The following is a 17,928-nucleotide window of genomic DNA, read 5'->3' on the forward strand; positions in this document are numbered from 1 at the left end:
TCATTGAAAACCCAAGAAAATTAAAGAGTAGGATTTGTGCCTATTTGCTATATATGTTATGACAGCTGACCAAAGTTAATTCAACTAAGCATACCATGTGACTTTTCATAAAGATTATTTTCAGAAGAGACATATACATGGAACATTTGACATATGGATCAGTTATAGGATACAGGTTCTTTGACAGAAGTGTTTATGTGTGTGCATGTGTATACACCTACATAAACAAGCATTTCATATATACACACATGAGTGTTTGTGACATTCATAGGAAGCAAATTTTATATCTGAACATGATAGATTTATAAGTACTTTTATGTTTCTTTTAACCTTAAGAGCAATGGAGTGGATTTGCCTTACATCAACTTTGCTAGTCTAAATAAATATTTTTTTCTTTACTACTATTGGTAATTGTTCATATCTTGACTATTTTCTTCTCTACTATTAACAAGAATATTTTCTTTAGAAAGATCATTTTAATCTTGTTTTTCAATACCTAAAATTTATGAGTTACTGGATTAGCTATAAAGAAACCTGGGTGTAAGGTAAGGGTGTCACAGTAAACTGTGCCTTAATCTCTCAAGCATTCAGGTTTTTTCACCTCTGAAACAAGAGAAGTTTCCTGGGTTTTCCCAATAGGTATAAAGTAAATGTTTGAGGTTGTACAGCTCTGGCGTCTCCAATTTACTGATATCCTTTCCTCTCTTACCTTTCCTGTTCCATTTTCTCTTTTGTTCTTCCCAAATTCCAGAAAACCCATTTGTCCTTCTTAAACTATCAGTAGATTTAAACTTACAAATTTAAAAATAATCATCCAGCAGACAAATTTACTCTACACAGTTAACTGCTTCTTCAGCCTCTATGGCTTTTTGAAATGTTGTATTCATATAATTAAATTCATAATGACAATCAAAATGCACAGCTCTTTGCTATAGGAAATGTGCTTACCTCATAAATAGAGTCCATAAATAATTTGTTTTTTTGTCTACTTAATCAACATAATAATCACAATTTATTGTTTTGTTTACATTGCTAAGTTTTCCTTTTTAAATTTGTTTTTTTTAAATTGTATGTGGATTATCTTAAAAACCCTAAAAAAATTATCCCATTTTTTCTTTTGATAAAAATACTATAATAACATCATTATCCCCTTCCCTTTTCTCCCTCTAAACTCTCTTATATACTCCTACTTACTTCCAGTTCATAGCCTTCTTTTTCATTAATTGTTGCTACATATATGTGTGCATATGTATATACATGTATATTCATAAATACATAAATAGAACCTGCATATATGTATATGCATGCACATATATATTCCTACATATAACCTAGTTAGTCTGTATTGTGTTATGTGGATGGGTGATTTCATGGCTGATGATGATGATTTGACCTGGTGAACTAGAGGTGTGTTTTTCCATGAGGAGGTGTGTTCTTCCATGAGGAGGTGTCCTCTTCCATGAGGAGGTGTATTCTTCCATGATGAGGAGTGCTTTTCCATGAGGAGGTGTGTTCTTCCATGAGGAGGTGTGTTCTTCCATGAGGAGGTGTGCTCTTCCATGAGGAGGTGTGCTCTCTCATGAGGAGGTGTGTTCTTCCATGAGGAGGTGTGTTCTTCCATGAGGAGGTGTGCTCTTCCATGAGGAGGTGTGTTCTTCCATGAGGAGGTGTGTTCTTCCATGAGGAGGTGTGCTCTTCCATGAGGAGGTGTGCTCTTCCATGAGGAGGTGTGTTCTTCCATGAGGAGGTGTGCTCTTCCATGAGGAGGTGTGCTCTCTCATGAGGAGGTGTGTTCTTCCATGAGGAGGGCTTTCTCTCACTGTCTCTCAGTATTGCTTGAGTTGCCTACAGTTCTTAGCCCAACTCTTTGTAGACAGGAAAGATTCTGATTAAAGATATTTCTTTCCAGATTTTTAGAATATTTGAGTATAAGTGACAAATGTAGAGAATGAAGTTTGCCAAGCATTCAAAGAAAACCAGTCTATATAAGAATAAACAATCAGAATAGTCCAGAGTTCAAATGGCATTAGAATTGAAAGTTAAGAACTTTTACACATTTATTATTACTGTATGCAGTATAGTGTTTTTAAATGTTAAATAGATATATTTAGATATTTCCAAAACAAGAACAGAGTTAATTTAGTACAAAAGTACAATGGATGTGATTAATGAGAGATCAGATAAAAACTGTAGAATAAAAGATTGGTAACATTGGGACATCAAACCATCCAAAATGAAACCTAACTGAATTAAGGGAAAAAAAAGAAAACTAGATTTACAGAACAATTTCATATATATTACCAGGAATATAATTAGAATGTTCAAAGGGGAATAAAGAAATGGACAGGTAGACATTAGACATAATCACTGCTTGAAAAGGAGACATCATGATTCAGTGTTTTAGAATTTCATGGTGTCTGGGAAGTGGGGGAGAATAGGAGGAGAGAATGAATAAGATTCAACAATAAATTTTATCAAGTATTTAAAGAAAAATACTAATACATTTGTGAACTCACAAAATCACACACACACACACACACACACACACACACACCACTACCAACAACAATAAAATATTTAACAAATTAAGAATATTTATCAATGAACTAAAGCTAATGAAAGAGAACACTGGAGATAACATGTATTAGGCAAGATATGACAGGAAAAATAAAACTATAGGCCAATCCCACTCACATTTTAATCTCCAAATTGGTAGCAATTTAAAAGGTGGTAACAATACCTAGGACTAAAATGATCAACCATAACACGGGAGTAGATTAGGAAGAGAACCCTTTTTATTATTACTAAAATTGACTGCGAGGTTACAACAATGAAAACTGGATAGTGTGCACTAGTAGCGGGGGCTGGGGGGTGGGGCGGAACACCGATTTATGCAAATCTACTCTGACAGTTTACCCTAACTTTATGCGCATCAATTTCTCAGTCTGCTGCACAGTTTTTAAGAATACAGGAGGGAGAGGCAAAGTGGCAGGGATATTTGATGTAGAAATAGTTGCTTCTACAGTAGCAGTTCTCAAGCTGTGGGAGATGATGGTTGAACAACCCTTTCAAAAGGGTTGCCTAAGACTATTGGAAAACACAGATATTTACATTCCAATTCATGACAGTAGCAAAATTACAGTTATGAAGTAGCAATGAAAATAATTTTATGCTTGGGGGGGTCACTACTACATGAGGAAATGTATTAAAGGGTTGAAGCATTAGGAAGGTTGAGAACCACTGATCTATAGGAAATAGGCCCAAGGAATTTCAAATAAAGATAAAGCAAAAGTCAAAGCAGATTGCTTAACAAAAGATACTATTCTCTGGCTGTTAATGTTCACTTTGGTAAAAACTTTACCTCTAAAGAGGAAAATGTGCATATCAGCACTGACAGAATTAAGATAGTTTTTTTTTTTTAAGTCTTTTCTGCATCAGTGGCCACGTTAGCTGATGTTATTCCCAGGAGAAGTCTATAACTTGCATCATTGATCTCCTGCAAGACACAGAAGCCAGGGATCCTCTGTGGAATACAGCTTTGTGAAGGGACAGCAGAACACTAACACATCTCTGCCATCATGAATTGTCAAAGTAGACTATCAATGGGAGGATCATGTGTCTGATAATGGATAATTAAAACAAATGGTTGCAACTGGTCTCAAGTAGCTGTTTATGTTGGTGTGAGAATCAATGAAGATTATGTAAATTGGTCTTCCGCATTGACATAAGGAGGAACTTACTGTAGGTTTCCTGTGAGAAACAATTCCCTTGTTCCGTTGTTTAACTATGAAATAAAATATACTTCTTATGTTTAATTTTAAAATTTCTTATAACTTCATACATGAGTACACTTTTTAAAATAATTTCATTAATCAGTATTCACATCATTTCTATGTCTCCATTTCTCCACTCCAACCCCTCCCTCAAATGTTTCCCCCCACCCTCTCTCAAATTCATGGTCTCTATTTGTGGAATATATATACATTCCCCTGAGTCCAGCTATTATTGTCTGTGTGTACATGTTTTTAGAGTCAACCCCTTAGGATTAGGAGACCGATCAAGGGGACAGTCTCTGGAAGAAACTGAATCTCCCTCCTTTAGTAACCATTGCCCATAGGTATTGCTTTAGGATTATAGCTTTGTGAAAATTTTTCCCATCAATATTGGCCTGTCAACTAGTGTAGTCTTGTGCAGGTGACGATATAGTTGGGCATTTACAGATGCAACAGCCCTGTCATGTGAGGAAACAGCTACTTGTAACCTTAATTGAGTTACGGTGATAGGGACCAGTTAAAGTTGTTGACATAGCCTATGATAAATACATGGCGACAGCCAGTTCCCTACTAACCCCAGTGTAAAAGTCTCTATATGATCCTCCTAAAATATGTTACTCTTCATGTGACTGACTTATAGAAATACTTTTGTCATCCAAAGGATACTAAGAGCAACACTGAACAAAACAAGGGGGCAGGGGAAAGGATTCCTATTTAGCCAAGTCAGAAAGCTACTAAAAAACACAGACATGTAGATTTCAAGTATATGACATACTATCAAATTTAGGGTTATAAGATTGAGGTTTCTAGTCATCCCAGTCATGATGCTCACACTTCTTAAAGTGACTCATTCTTCCTACAGTGACTCAATCACTCTAAATATCTATCTATACTGATAAGATTTTAAAAGTGTTTTTATTAGAGTGTCGTGACTTGAAATAAAAAAATACTGGAACAGGTTGGACAATTTACCTCTCAGAAAAAAGAAATCGATTGTAAAAAATAGTGGAGAGAACTGTGAGATCAGCAGGGAATCCAAGGCCTTTTACAACTGTGTGGCCAGCAGGGCTGAGGTGGTCAGCAAAAGGTTTGGGATTAGTAGGCAGCAGTGAATGATTCTCACAGTGAAAGAGGAATGCACTCTTGTGTGATCACCCATGAAATGTAGAGGGCATGTGAAGGACAGAGACACTTGGCTTTTCATAATTTACACTTTAAAAAAAAATTGTCGCTGGAAATGTGTTCCAGAGCTCTGCTGCCAGGACTTGGGGTTTCAGTGGAGTTCGTATAAATGGAGAGGATGCTGGCTCATTTCAATTAGCCATGCTGAGCAGAATTACTGCATTGCCCAAGTATTGTTCTGTAGGACAATTAAGCACAAAGAACTCTGCAAGTACAAGAGGGATTTGTTTTATTAAGAATATGACTGGAGTGAGAACATTAAATCCCACACTCATCAGATATGATAATAGCAAAGTATTCTCTTCCTTATGTAACCCGTAGTCAACGTTGCAAAGCCATAAAATATTCAGTCTGACTTTACATGGATTTTTGTGAAATGGCTTTCAGTACATATGTATGCTTTATGCAACACAATATTTAATTTCACCTTCTTTCACCACAATCTAGTGAAGTGTTTTCTGAATTCAGCAACAGTGAGAGTAAGTTGGCTTCTTGGATTGATGATCTTATGAGAATTGTTTCTGTAGAAAAAAAGTAAGTAAGAAAAATTGTCACTGTGTGATATGTGGAGGACTTTCAAATGTGGCTGGCAGTACTGTGAAGCTGGCCCTGTGTGCTGTTATGAGAGATTATGTCAACTGGAAAATACAGAGATATCCCATAAGTTGTGAGAAATAAGTTGCTATATTTTAGTGGCAGAGATACTCAACAGGGAGTCTAGAGACAGGAGAACCCTGTCAGGTTTGTGGAGCTTCATTTCCACTCTGTTAGATCTGATTGGCAAAGTCACCTGAGAGAGATACTGATTTGGTGGGAATTTGAGAAAAGACAGGCACTGAAAGACCCTTGACCCTCATAACCTGACCGTCAGATGACTTCAGTCACATTTGTAACTAGCTGCACTGACTTAAGCCTTTGGCAAAAGGCAAAATCTCACTCAGCAGAGATCACTGGGGATTTGCTTTCAAAAGCTTCTTGATACAGAGGCAGTTTCTGGCCCCTTTGAAGGACGCTTGTCATGCTTGTCGTGTTATTACTGAGGTTAGAAGTGAAAGCGACCCCAAGAATGAGTGACAGCACATACAAAGAAGGGTAGACAAGGAGCAGCTCAGAGCTCGCCACGGAAAGTGTTCCGTTCCAAATGACCAGAAGAACTCAGGAGTAAATGGGATCTGCATACTGCCTTCCTCAGTTCTAAGACTAATGACAGAGCTCTGTGGCCCTGCCCTGCCCTGCACCTCAACTTGCTCCCCATGATCCCTATTAGTTTGCTTGGTTCAATGTGTGGAGTTTCTAAGTAAGGGGCTACATTGTAATTGATACAACATGTTCTAAAGACCTCAAGTGGCTGATGATGAAGGAAGGTGTAAGTAACAGATAAAACAGAAAGCTGTTTATTTAGGAATAAACAAAGAGTTTGGTGTGGACCTGAGTATAGTATCTGGATATTTATGTACCGTTGTGCTCAAGTTTATACCATTTTGATATGGTCCTGATAACTGAATCAATAACCATAGCCCTCCTCTCTACATGGAAGAGCTGGTTTTCAGGCAAACTTAGCCGTTATGACTTGAATATGAATTGTCTCACTCAGGTTCGTGTGAAGACATGGTCTCCAGTTGGTGGTACTATGCTTCAAGGGGTTGGACACTTGTAAGATGGGGTCTGGTCAAGATGTAGGTGATCACTAGCATAACGGCTTTGAAGTTCCTGCCCTGTTTTTGGCCTTTTAATTCATTTCTCTCTGCTTCTTGGATACCATGTGGTGAGCAACTTTGTTTTCTAGCTCTTCCAATGTGATCTGCCTCAGCCAGGTCAGAGATGAAAACCCCAGCTCAGCATAGGCTGAGACCTCTCAACCTAGCATCCCAAATAAAGTTCCTTAATTTAAGTTTCTTAAGTTCTGTCAGGGCAGTGGAAACTCACATGCACCTGCAAGGCTGTCTGCATTAACCTGATTTAGCTCTCACACAGCTGGAAAAGCTTTGTTCCCGACAGGCATTTATTGAAGTAAAATATATTGTTAAATGAGTTGTTTACTTCATGACTCCCTAGAGCAGTGGATAAAAAAAAACTGGGCAAATGAATTATTAACCATGCTTAAAAGGAACTAAACATCCACAGGGACTTGGAAAACCTCTAATATATTTCTGGGAATCTGGAGAGCCACATGAGTACAAATATCCTGGGCAATAGACATGATCAGCAAAGATCTGAAAAGGTCCTGAATCTCTTATCACTATAGGCACCAGGAAGAGAAGATTAAATGTGAGATTCAAACTGCCTGGCTATGCACTAAAGGTATATCCCATTTGTATTCAGAACCCTTCAACAATGGCAAGAGATTTTGGCTCTGGGAATTTAAAGAAGCCTATGACCAATCAACTCACCACTAAATCCCAGATTTAGAGGCCACACACAAGGGCTATGGATTTCACAAATGCATCAAGAAAACAAATTTGTGAAACCAAACAAGAAGCATAACACACATAGAGAAATTGTTCTTTGAGTGGTGGAGGGATCTGCTTTCAAGGAGCCTTTTATACATCGATGGGTAACATTTGGTGTTGATGTATTCATGTACAATCATAAGAAAGAATTGGTTTGCCCACAGAAGAGGAGGGAGGAAGAATTGTAGGAGCCAGAGAGATCAAGGACACCATGAGAACATGACCCACAAAATCAACTAAGCAGGGCTCTTAGGGGATCACAGAGACTGAAATGACAAACAGTGACCCTGTATGGGTCTGAGCTAGGTCCTCTGCATATACCTTATGGCTGGGTAGCTTGGTGTCCTTGTGGGACTCTCAAAAATTGGATTGGAGGTCTCTCTGACTTTTGCCTGTGCTTGAGACCCTTTTCCTACTGCTGGGTTGCCTTGTCCAGCCATGATACGTGACCAGTCTTATTGTATGTTGTTAGATCATGTTCAGTGGATATCCCTGGGAGGCCTGTTTGCTCGCTGCTCTCTCTCTCTCTCTCTCTCTCTCTCTCTCTCTCTCTCTCTCTCTCTCTCTCTCTCTCTCTCTCTCTCTCTCCCTCTCGCTCGCTCGCTCGCTCGCTCGCTCTTTAAAATGGAGGAGGAGTTGATTTGGGAGAGAAGTGAGGTGGAGGTAGGGACTGGAAGGAGTGAAGGAAGGCGAAACTATGGTGGTGATGTTCTAAATGAAAGAAATAAAAGTTAAAAAAATATTGGTTTGTAGTTTCTTGTTACATTTTGTCTGGTTTTGGTATAAGTGTAATATTTGCTTAATAGAATGTGGTAAGAAATGTTTAATTCTCTAACATAATTTTGGGGAATTTTTGATAAATTTTATTTCTAAGTATATACCTAGAAAGTATAAAATATACACAAGGTAAAAATTCATACAAGAATTTTCTTAGATATACTATTTATAACAATAAGACAAAAATATTACAATGACCATCAACTGATAAGTGCATATCCATTTTTTTAAAGTTTGTGTGTGTGTGCGTGTGCGTGTGCGTGTGCGTGTGCGTGTGTGTGTGTGTGTGTGTGTGTGTGTGTGTACTTGAAACAAGCTGGAGTTGTGTGAGAAGATTTACATTTGAGAAAATTCCTCCATAAGACTGACCTATAGGCAAGCTCAAAGGACATTATCTTAATTAGTGATTGATGTCAGATGGAAGGGCCCACCACTGTGGGAAGCTCTACCTCTGGTCAGCAGGTCTTTGATGATATGAGAAAGAAGCCGATCCAACACTGAGGAGCAAGTCAGTAAACTGAATTCTTCTGACCTCTGCTTCAGTTCCTGACTGTAGGTTCCTGCTCTGAATACCTCTCCTCATGGAGCATGAGTTACAAGGTGAAATACACCCTTTTCTCCCCATTTTGAGTCATGGTGACTTATCACAGCAAAGGAAACCATAGCTAGGACAGTACATAAGTAAAACATGTCACAATGAAACACGTGTTTTTATTAATAAAGACAAAGTTCTTAGGTGTGTTGATGTATTGACAGATACTGGGAGCATTGTAGAAGAGAAAATGGCCAAGTACTATTATCTTGTAAGTCAGAATTATTATTCCTCTTGGTTAGAACTTGGGTGGCAAGTTTGTGTGAAAAGCCCAGGACAAGCACATCTACTTGGAACAAAAGAAGACTGGTGTTTGGGGAATGTAGAAGGGCATTCTGGGGTGCAGGCTTCATGCATGTTGGGGAGAAAAGATGACCGGAAAACACTGAGAATTTATTAAAATGTATCAGTTGCACCTAAAATGCTGAGTGTCATGGTATATGAACAATATCTCAGAGTCAAATATAATCCTCGGAGGTGTGCAGCTCTTTGTGTGATTTTTATCTTTTCCCCAAAGGCATTTCTTAATTTGATAGAAAGTTGTGAGCAGAACATAATCAAGAGAAACCACCTAATTTTTCAGTAGAGGAAATACTTTCTAAATTTGCGTTAACTACTTTCAGATGCTTAATTATTTATGCAATTCTCTGTTCCTATTTAATATTTTATCACAGTGATATAGAAGAACCCAGACACTCCTATGCTTTTACTGTGATATCTCTATGGTCTTATCCACCAAATGATAAGTTTATAAAAGTAATAAAAATCTAACTTTATCATTTAAAAGGTAATTTAATTTCTTATCCATTCTGCAATGTGTATGGATGCAGGGAATATAACATCTTTATCCACTGGTCTCTATGGTCTTATCCATTATTGATAGATACCCTTTCTGTTTCCATGCTACTTTAAAGTAAAACGGTTGCCAAACTTTCTCACTAATAAGTGCATTCCAGTTTCTAATAGCATCCAAGTCTTTGCCCATCATCCTCTATGGAAGCATCTCCCAGTTTCTGCTGTTTTTGTTTGAAGACAGTCTCAAGTAGGCAAGTTGATCATAAATGTGTACTTATACTTCAGTCTCCTGAGCAATGGGATTACAGGTTTCTACTGCCACAGCTCTAACAGTCAGCTAGAGGCTTTTCCACATTATGTCTACAGTTCAGCATAAAGGCCACTGTAGGCTTTTGAATATTGACTCTTCACTTCTAGGCTCTAATTGTTTCTGTTTGTTTTTTACTATGTAACAAACTTCCACAGAACTTCAAACACCAAACCATCGTTTTGTTGGATCATATTCTTGTTAGTAATTCAGGCAAAATTTGGCTCAGTGAATCTCTCAGTCCAGATGTCAGGACTATTTCTTATGCATTTCTGAATTGTTGAATGAAGCTAATATTCCTAAAAGTCATGGTTTGGGCAGTTCTCTGTAATTGCAAGTCTGGTCACTTGCTACCTTGGATTTCTTCAGAAGCCTCTTTTAATATGACAGGTGAACTTCAATACATTTCCAAGATTAAAACAAAACCTTAATATATTTTCATAACTGGATTCATAGTCCTATTTTTTAAATCACTTCTAATGCTATTTATAAGAACATTACAGGGAAAAAAAACATGTTTAAGGACTAAGAATAATATATGTATGTGAATGCTATGAAATAAATTTCACTTAGGGAGATGGAGAGGTTTTTGAACTAGTAACCATAGACCATACACACACACACACACACACACACACACACACACACACACACACACACTTAAATTATGTCATTATCTTATGCTCATATATGCACATAAACTGAACTTTCCCACCTTATTTTAGAAATCTTCTACTACATTTAAGATGGAGCACTTTGTTTGCCCTGCTTAATCTATGTATACATGTGGTACAAAAGAGACTAGTCTCAGAGGAAGTAAATCACACATTTTATCTCAGTTCAAGGGTATAGAAAAATCCTTCTTTTAGATTAATTAATTATATGTACTCACATACATACATACATACATACATACATACATACATACATACACACACAACTATAAAACATTGTGTGTGTGTGTGTGTGTGTGTGTGTGTGTGTGTGTGTGTGTGTGTGTGTTTGTGTGTGTGTGCTCTCTGGGGCCAAAAGAGGATGTTGGATTCCCTGGAACTGGGAGTGCAGGAAACTGTGAGCTGCCCGACATCGGTACTGGGAACAAACTGAAGCCCTTGTAGAATCGGCAAGTACTCACTACTGAGGTGTCTATCCTGCCACAGATGTTTCTTTTAGACTAAACAAACTTTAGAGCACCGGTTTTCAACCTGTGGGTTGTGACCCCTTTGGCAAAACTCTATCTCAAAAATATTTACATTATAATTAATAACAGTAGTAAAATTACAGTTATGAAGTGTCAACAAAATAATTTTATGGTTGGGGGTCACCATGACATGAGAAACTATATTAAAGAGGCATAGCATTAGGAAGTTGAGAACCACTGCTTTAGGGCAAAAAACAAAAACAAAGGAGTTGTTTCTTTAAATGTAGTATATAAAATTTACAAAATATTTATACTCCGTTTCATACCAACCTTAAGTATTGAATTTTTGCTATAAATATTCTAATACAACACTAGTTGAGTACAACTCATTTAACAATTTAACCTTGTATATTGTAATTTTAGTACAAAAGAAAACTTCATGCCATCATTTCGAAAAAGGTCACTTGTCTTACAAGTGGACTTTCCATCGTTTGAACATTTTGTTATTTTCAAAAATTGTCAGATATGACCTTTAGCTCAGAGGTAACTTTTGGCCTCTTGCTGCTACAAGTTCACAAAATACTAACTTCTAAAAATATAACTGAAGCATGTCGCGGAAGCTGTTATCCTTAGGGAAATGTATCAGTACAAATACAGTAGAAAATACAGCTCCAGAGAAGCTAGGTAACAAGGAGGACCCTAAGAGTGACACATGGATCACCCTGGGAAGGGGAAATAGATGAGATCTCCTGAGTTAACTGGGGGAGGAGGGCAATAGAAATAGGTGATGGGGGATGAGAACATAAGGGAATGGGATGGTTGAGATGGGATAGGGACAGAGTGGGAGAGCAATGAAAGAGACATCTTGATAGAGGGAGACATCATGGGAATAGGGAGAAACCTGGTGCTAGGGAAGTTCCCAGGAATCCACAAGGATGACCCCAGCTTAGACTACTAGCAATAGTGGAGAGGATGCCTGAATTGGCCTACCCCAGTAATCAGATCAGTGAATACCCTGTCATCATAGAGCCTTCATGCAGTAACTGATGGAAGCAGATGCAGAGAGCCACAGCCAAGCACCAGGCTGAACTCCAGGAGTCCAGTCGAAGAGAGGGAAGAGGGATTATATGAGCAAGGGGCATCAAGATCGTGATGGGGAAACTTAAAGATACAACTGAACCAAGCTAGTGGGAACTCATGAACTTTAGACCAACAGCTGTGGAGCCTACATGGGACTGGACTAGGCCTGTTACATAAGCCACACAGTTGTGTAGCTTGGTCTGTTTAAGGGGCCCCTGGCAATGGGAATAGGATCTATTCCTGGTGTGGGAACTGGCTTTTTGGAGCCCATTACCTATGGTGGGACACCTTGCACAGCCTTGATACAGGGGGAGGGCCTTGGACCTGCCTCAACTGAAATTACCAGGCTTTGCTGACTCCCCATGGGAAGCCTTACCTTTACAGAGGAGGGGATGGAGGGTGGGCTGAGGGGGAATGCTGGGGGCGGGGAGCAGGAGGAGGGATGAGAGAGGGATCTGTGGTTGGTATGTAAAATGAATAAAAGTCCTAATTAAAAAACTAATATAGTGGAAAATATATGATAAATAAATTTGAATATTTTTAATACTACTCAGCTGTCTAAATGGTTCTAGATCAAAGAAGATTTTGAAACAACTTACTGAATGTTTCTTCCTAACCCTGTTTGTGTTCATAGTTTCTTGTCTTTGTGGGTGTGCCAGTTGATGGGATGCTTTAATATCCTTGGTATTGGTATAAGAGATTTTGTGTGTGGGTAGATAACTCTTTATTCACAAGTATAAAAATCTCCTTTAAAAAAGTGGACTCTCTTTCCTATTCAACTCTTCAGATACTGTAGCCTTGACTGGCACCTGTAACACGAATTTCAAAAGGTCTTATTAATAAAAACAAACCTAGTGCCAGTTATTGGGATGAATGCTAGAACAAGCCACAGCCACCTCACCTTACCAACTTCTCAGCTGATCCTGTTTCCTAAGACTGGAAGCCTCTTGTGTCCTCATTTGAATGGATCTCAGCTGAACTGCTGCTCAAAAGCCTGAAAGTTTAACAAGCCAAAAGCTTAACCAGACTCTAGTTCCTGGTCCTCACACCTTATATACCTTTCTACTTCTTGCCATCACTTCTTGGGGTTAAAGGTGTGTGTCACCATGCCTAGCTGTTTCCAGTGTGGCTTTGAACACAGAGATCCAGATGGATTTCTACCTTCAGAATGCTAGGATTAAAGGTGTGTGTGCCACCATTTTTGGCCTCTATGTCTATCTAGTGGCTATTTTGTTCTCTGACCCCAGATAAGTTTATTAGAATGCACAATATATTGGGGAACACAATATCACCACAGGCATCTTTATTATTAATAATTCCATAAAAAGACACAGAAGTAGAAACACACAGTAGAACCTCACAATGTGAGGTAATGAAGTTCATTTGTTTTAAGACAATAAATTTCGGTACATCTGTGACATTGTCATGGACATTATCACACAGGGATACACAGGCATAATGAGTTGAAGATAAAAGATGAAAATTAAGATTCAACCACCACTTGTGTTTTCAAAATTGCAGTAGTAACAAGACTGAAAATTTCATAAATCCTCTCTTTGCTTTTCTCACACACAGATTCGTTTTCTCAGCCAGAGGTGAATATTCTTGTTGTCAGTTTCAATGATGTTTTTCCATGGCTCAAGAAATTACACACCCACATTTTCATCCATCAAATCCCCCAAATGGCACTTACCTCTTAAAGAGGTGTTTAAGGCTGGTTTCTTTCTCTTTTATACTTCACCAATCACAATTTTCATAAAAGAGAATTGAATAGGAGAGAAAGTCCACTTTATAGGTCACTCATATGGTTGTTCTTAGCAGGCTTTGGTTCGTCACTACATGAGTCTCATAGAATTACAATAAACGACTTTTCTCCAAAGTCATCATGAAAGAGTTAGAAGTGAAAGTAAGTTATAGCTTGTTAACTAATTCAATAGCGATACTTCTGCCATATTGTGTTGGTTTCATACAGAGAACCACCAAAACATCCTAAAAGAGAAGACCTTTGTAAGCTATGAGTAAGATGAAGAATTTGGGTCATTAGATCTTTTTGCAATTACCACAATCAAAAACACAATATTTAAAATCAATATATTTATTTTGTTTCTCTTTAAAAAGAAAATTCAGCTTTGCGCAGTGGCAGTATCATAGCCAATGAGGTTTATCCGAGGTGCAATTATTGCTAATTGAAAACTTTTCCCAATACCCCACCATGACGACTTGAAAAAGAAAATTCTACTCAATAAATTTTCCTATAAACATAATTTGCAAATTCAAGATATATTGTTATGACACATGCAAATGTGCATACCTACATGTATATATACTGTACATAATTTTAAAAGTCTTATATACATGCATATTTATGTGATTTTTGTGTGTGTGTGTTTTCTACAGTCATTATTACTTGACAGTACTTTTGACAAAATATCCAGGGTGGACAGTTTTTACCATTTTCAGAAGCCACTTAACATCAAAGTATTTAATAGCTCTTCTTAATTAAATCAACATCTCGGAATGATATATATGTGTATATATATATATTGTTTTCTATGAAGAATTATTTTGTGCAGTTTAATAAACTGTAGTAAATGATGTATCAATTTTAAACCAGTAAATATCAGATTTAGTTAACTTATATTTCATATTCTTGCATCTCAAACGTTTCAATTAGCAATATGATAATTTCGCACAATTACCACAGGTTGTACAATTAAAAAAGGTATCATTAAGAATCTTTTACTATTTTATGAAATATTTCCTGGTTTCATTTTTTTGTCACAAATTGTTATACAATGATAATTTAAATTTTTATTTAAATCCTGCTAGGGAGATCTTTTGTAATGGTTAACAGTGTTGTGCATTAGTTTCCATCACACAAACTATTTCATCTTTCCTAAATTTGCTAAGGTTCTTTTAGTTTGGAATAGGATTAGGTATAGTTTATATGATTACTGAGATCAACACCTCATTCACTCCTACTTCTCATCTCAAATGCAGGAACATTCCATGAGGATACAGATGTTATAATTACTATGGAGACAATCTTCCTTTGTCAATATATGGCTTTTTTCATATGCTCAATGTTAGTAGATACATATTTTTGCTAGAATTTATATTGTTAATTTTCATGCTGTCTCCTTTGAGGAACAAACAAGTTCAAAATATTAAAGTTCTCTGTCATTTTCAGAGTTGATTTTTTTCTCTACAAAAAAAAGTTTTTTTTTTTTTAAAGAAAATTGACACGTTTCAAGATTAACTACTTTGAATGCTGCTAGATGTCATCTAAAGTATTTAATAGCTATATAATGTTAAAAGCCAAATAAAATGCTCACCTAAATAGTTGACATTGATAGAAAGAAGAAAGTTTAATAATTTCAAGGCTTTAAATCTAAACTGTCAGCCACCCTTGATAAGTTATCTGCTCATATCAGCTCCAAATACCTCCGAGGTAACAGTTAGTCAACCTTGCTAACCTGTTGTAAGGGAACAAGGCAAGTGAGACAAGTGACTCACTCCAGGCTCCGAAACCCAGATGTGGCAGAGAAAGAAACAGCTGCGGTCACTTTTAGTGGACTTTTCAAACCATCCAAAAACCGTTAAAGAAATGTCCCCAATTAGGCAAGATGAAAGCACTTTCCAGTTAAAATATCTCCCTAAGTCGCTGTATGAGAGCTCCACTCAAGATGATGATAAACCAGTTCTCGGTTACTCAGGATGATAAACAGTTCCCAGTCCCATGGGTACATGGCCTTCTGTTCCTCACAAAAGATGACACTCCCCTCCCCCATCTCCTACACAGCAAGCTGGTGCTTTTTGTGACAGTGTTTTCGACAAATAAATCATCTACCGCCACTTCACTTTTACTAGTAGTTTTGCTGACTTTGGGGCAATGCCATTGTCTGCTCTAGGTCTATACAGTTTCCTTAAGAAAATTGGTTTTGTGTCAAATTCTAGATTTCCTCCCAAAGCTGTCTTAGTTTTTGATTCTTCTGTGTAGTTTGTTTCTTGATCTGTAGCATGAATCTTAAAAGTTCTTATTAATAAAATCAAACCTGAGCTAGGTATTGGGGTGAACTGGAAGATCAGAGAACCAGAACAGGCCACAGCTAACCTCACCTGGCCAACTTCTCAGCTGGTCTTGTTTCCTCAGACGGGATGCTTCTGTGTCCTCATCCCAATGGCTCTCAGCTGAACTGTGCTGCTCGAAAGCCTGAAAGCTTAACCAGCCAAATGCTTCTAGTTTCTGGTCTTCACCCCTTATATATCTTTCTGCTGTCTATGTTACTCCCTGGGATTAAATGCTCGCTTTTTGTGATTAAAGGTTTGTGTCACCATGCCTGGCTGTTTCCAATGTGGCCTTGAACTCACAGAGATCCAGAGGGATTTCTACCTCTGAAATGCTAGGATTAAAGGTGTGAGTGCCACCATTTTCTAGCCTTTTTATCTAGTGGCTGTTCTGTCTCTGACCCCAGGTAAGTTTATTAGGGTGCACAATATTTTGGGGAACACAATACCACCACATTGATCTTAGAACACTGCAACATTTTCAAGATGAGGTTTTAGAAAATGTTTTTTTTTCCCCTGAAAATAGCTTGTGCTAGCTATAGACCTCATGCTATCTGCCTTTGTTATGTGCTGAGCACAAGGTCATTCTATGGAGTGAGCTTCCCATATTTTACACAGGAAATATGCCTATCTGCCTAAGTTGAGTCTAGGAACACAGCTCTTTCTAGGCCTTGCTTGTTTTTTGATGCCGTACAATGATGCAACCAATCTTCCAGGCCGGAGAGCCCCTGACATGTTTCAGACACTTAAATCCACCTTGTCTTGAAGAGGACTAGAAAGAGTTAAACTTTTTTGCTGCATTTATGACTGAGAGTAGTATGTGTTGTGTTCTGCTTCTGTGGTCTTGCTTCCTTCCTATCTCAACAACCCTTGTTGTGAGAAACAGTTAAAAATAGCTATTCTAACCTTGTCAGTTCTATGAACACAGCTACTCATGGTCCTCTGTTATGTAGGCAAACATTCAAATCCTTAACTAACGGATAACAACAAAGAAAGTTTACAAAGATGCTGTGTGGCACATCAATGTAAAAAACAGTGGATCGGCTCGTGACCCAGCTCCTCAGCCTGTTAGCTTGCTGGCTCTCTGTGTGTCATGAAGCTGAGTTCTCCAACTCTCCCAGTAACAGTTGGCTTCTTTGAGTTCTGATTTTCTATAACAGTCTCAAAACCACAAATTAAAAATACTGTAGCCACCAAGGGTTAGATTGGAGCATTTTGCTCTTTAAGTCTGTTCAGAATGTAGCACCCTCCAAGTCATCCCCTTAGAGACCCCTCAGTCAACTTTAATATACGTTTCAAGAATGGTTTCAGATGACACTCTCTGTTTTTTTGAATGAGGTTTTCTTTTTCTTTTCTTCTGTTTTAGTCATTTGTTTTGTTATTTAATGTCAAAGTTCAGATCCACCTTCTGTTAGAACAAATTTTTGTTTTTGTTGCTTAATTTTTTTTAAAAAAAATTCTTAGATCACAATTAATTGGAATGTCCTTGAGAGCTAATATGTCTATCCAAACATTTAATAATGATGAATGAAAAAATATCTACAATGGAAGGAATACAGGAAAATGTGAACTAATTTTTTAATTCATTTTGTTGGTGCTACCTTAATCGTTTATTTACTTAGTGTTATGGACTTTTACAAAGGCACATGCTATAGCAGAACTCTACCACTAGAGTTCAAAACCCCAGCCCCTCTTGGTGCTCCTTGGTCTCTCTGAGGTATTAAAGATGATTTCTGTTCATTTGAATGACTTTTAGAAACTGC

General features: G+C 37.6%; 1 pseudogene; it reads left to right on the forward strand.

Annotated features, from left to right (window-relative positions):
* The first annotated feature begins 14,222 nt into the window (after positions 1 to 14,222).
* LOC121822172 (U4 spliceosomal RNA) lies at positions 14,223 to 14,334 on the forward strand (annotated as a pseudogene).
* The last annotated feature ends 3,594 nt before the right edge of the window (positions 14,335 to 17,928 follow it).

The sequence above is a fragment of the Peromyscus maniculatus genome, chromosome 13 (assembly GCF_049852395.1).
Source record: "Peromyscus maniculatus bairdii isolate BWxNUB_F1_BW_parent chromosome 13, HU_Pman_BW_mat_3.1, whole genome shotgun sequence".
NCBI lineage: Eukaryota > Metazoa > Chordata > Mammalia > Rodentia > Cricetidae > Peromyscus > Peromyscus maniculatus.